The sequence below is a fragment of the Triticum urartu genome, chromosome 2A (genome assembly GCF_056163025.1).
Source record: "Triticum urartu cultivar PI428250 chromosome 2A, HENAU_Tu73, whole genome shotgun sequence".
NCBI classification, from domain to species: Eukaryota; Viridiplantae; Streptophyta; class Magnoliopsida; order Poales; family Poaceae; genus Triticum; species Triticum urartu.
In genome coordinates, this window is record NC_141874.1 from 13,482,431 (window position 1) to 13,485,724 (window position 3,294).

Genomic DNA, 3,294 nt, shown 5'->3' on the forward strand with positions numbered 1-3,294 from the left:
CGCACCATATCTAATAAAGTGCGATTACGACGTTCGGACACACCATTACGCTGAGGTGTTCCAGGCGGCGTGAGTTGTGAAACTATTCCACATTTTCTTAAGTGTGTGCCAAATTCGTGACTCAAGTATTCTCCTCCACGATCTGATCGTAGAAACTTGATCTTCCTGTCACGTTGTTTCTCAACCTCACTCTGAAATTCCTTGAACTTTTCAAAGGTTTCAGACTTGTGTTTCATTAAGTAGATATACCCATATCTACTCAATTCATCAGTGAGGGTGAGAACATAACGATAGCCAGCGCGAGCCTCAACGCTCATTGGACCGCACACATCAGTATGTATGATTTCCAATAAGTTGGTTGCTCGCTCCATTGTTCCTGAGAACGGAGTCTTGGTCATTTTACCCATGAGGCATGGTTCGCACATGTCAAATGATTCATAATCAAGAGACTCTAAAAGTCCATCAGCATGGAGCTTCTTCATGCGTTTGACACCTATGTGACCAAGGCGGCAGTGCCACAAATATGTGGGACTATCATTATCAACCTTACATCTTTTGGTACTCACACTATGAATAAATGTAGCGTTACGCTCGAGATTCATTGAGAATAAACCATTCACCATAGGAGCATGACCATAAAACATATCTCTCATATAAATAGAACAACCATTATTCTCGGATTTAAATGAGTAGCCATCTCGAATTAAACGAGATCCCGATACAATGTTCATGCTCAAAGCTGGCACTAAATAACAATTATTAAGGTTTAAAACTAATCCCGAAGGCAAATATAGAGGTAGCGTGCCGACGGCGATCACATTGACCTTGGAACCATTCCCGACGCGCATCGTCACCTCGTCCTTTGCCAGTCTCCGCTTATTCCGCAGCCCCTGCTTTGAGTTACAAATGTGAGCAACTGCACCGGTATCAAATACCCAGGAGCTACTACGGGTACTAGTAAGGTACACATCAATTACATGTATATCATATATACCTTTTGTTTTGCCGGCCTTCTTGTCTGCTAAGTATTTGGGGCAGTTCCGCTTCCAGTGACCACTTCCCTTGCAATAAAAGCACTCAGTCTCGGGCTTGTGTCCATTCTTTGGCTTCTTCCCAGCAGCTTGCTTGCCGGGCGCGGCAACTCCCTTGCCGTCCTTCTTGAAGTTCTTTTTACCCTTGCCCTTCTTGAACTTAGTGGTTTTATTGACCATCAACACTTGATGTTCCTTCTTGACTTCTACCTCTGCTGATTTCAGCATTGCAAATACCTCAGGAATGGTCTTTTCCATCCCCTGCATATTGAAGTTCATCACAAAGCTCTTGTAGCTTGGTGGAAGCGACTGGAGGATTCTGTCAATGACCGCGTCATCCGGGAGATTAACTCCCAGCTGAGTCAAGCGGTTATGTAACCCAGACATAGTGAGTATGTGCTCACTGACAGAACTATTTTCCTCCATCTTACAGCTAAAGAATTTGTCGGAGACTTCATATCTCTCAACCCAGGCATGAGCTTGAAAAACCATTTTCAGCTCTTCGAACATCTCATATGCTCCATGTCTCTCAAAACGCTTTTGGAGCCCCGGCTCTAAACTGTAAAGCATGCCACACTGAACGAGGGAGTAGTCATCAGCACGTGTCTGCCAAGCGTTCATAACGTCTTGGTTCTGTGGGACAGGCGGGTCACCTAGCGGTGCTTGTAGGACATAATCTTTCTTGGCAGCTATGAGGATGATCCTCAGGTTTCGGACCCAGTCCGTATAGTTGCTGCCATCGTCTTTCAGCTTGGTTTTCTCTAGGAACGCGTTGAAGTTGAGGACTACGTTGGCCATTTGATCTACAAGACATATTGTAAATATTTTAGACTAAGTTCATGATAATTAAGTTCATCTAATCAAATTATTCAATGAACTCCCACTTAGATAGACATCCCTCTTCTAGTCATCTAAGTATAACATGATCCGAGTCAACTAGGCCGTGTCCGATCATCACGTGAGACGGACTAGTCAACGTCGGTGAACATCTTCATGTTGATCGTATCTTCTATACGACTCATGCTCTACCTTTCGGTCTTCTGTGTTCCGAGGCCATGTCTGTACATGCTAGGCTCGTCAAGTCAACCTAAGTGTTTGCATGTGTAAATCTGTCTTACACCCATTGTACGTGAACGTTTGGATCAAACACCCGATCATCACGTGGTGCATTGAAACAACGAACTGTCGCAACGGTGCACAGTTAGGGGGAACACTTCTTGAAATTATTATGAGGGATCATCTTATTTACTACCGTCGTTCTAAGTAAACAAGACGCAAAACATGATAAACATCACATGCAATCAAATAATAAACATGACATGATATGGCCAATATCACATAGCTCCTTTGATCTCCATCTTGGGGCTCCATGATCATCTTGTCACCGGCTTGACACCATGATCTCCATCATCGTGTCTCCATGAAGTTGCTCGCCAACTATTACTTCTACTACTATGGCTAACGCGTTTAGCAATAAAGTAAAGTAATTTACATGGCGTTTCTCAATGACACGCAGGTCATACAAAAATAAAGACAACTCCTATGGCTCCTGCCGGTTGTCATACTCATCGACATGCAAGTCGTGATTCCTATTACAATAGCATGAACAACTCATACATCATATATAGATCATTCATCATTCATCACAACTTTGGCCATATCATATCACAAAGCACTTGCTGCAAAAACAAGTTAGACGTCCTCTAATTGTTGTTGCAAGTTTTACGTGGCTGAATTAGGGTTCTAGCAAGAACGTTTTCTTACCTACGTGAAAGCCACAACGTGATTTGTCAACTTCTATTTACCCTTCATAAGGACCCTTTTCATCGAATCCGCTCCAACTAAAGTAGGAGAGACAGACACCCGCCAGCCACCTTATGCAACTAGTGCATGTTAGTCGGTGGAACCGGTCTCACGTAAGCATACGTGTAAGGTTGGTCCGGGCCGCTTCATCCCACAATACCGTTGAAGCAAGATAAGACTAGTAGCGGCAAGAAAGTAGACAACATCGACGCCCACAACAAATTGTGTTCTACTCGCGCAAGAAGAACTACGCATAGACCTAGCTCATGATGCCACTGTTGGGGAACGTTGCAGAAAACAAAAAATTTCCTACGGCTTCATCAAGATCCATCTATGAGTTCATCTAGCAACGAGTGATCGGATGCATCTACATACCTTTGTAGATCGCGAGCGGAAGCGTTCAAAGAACGGGGATGAGGTAGTCGAACACGACGTGATCCAAATCACCGGAGATCCTAGC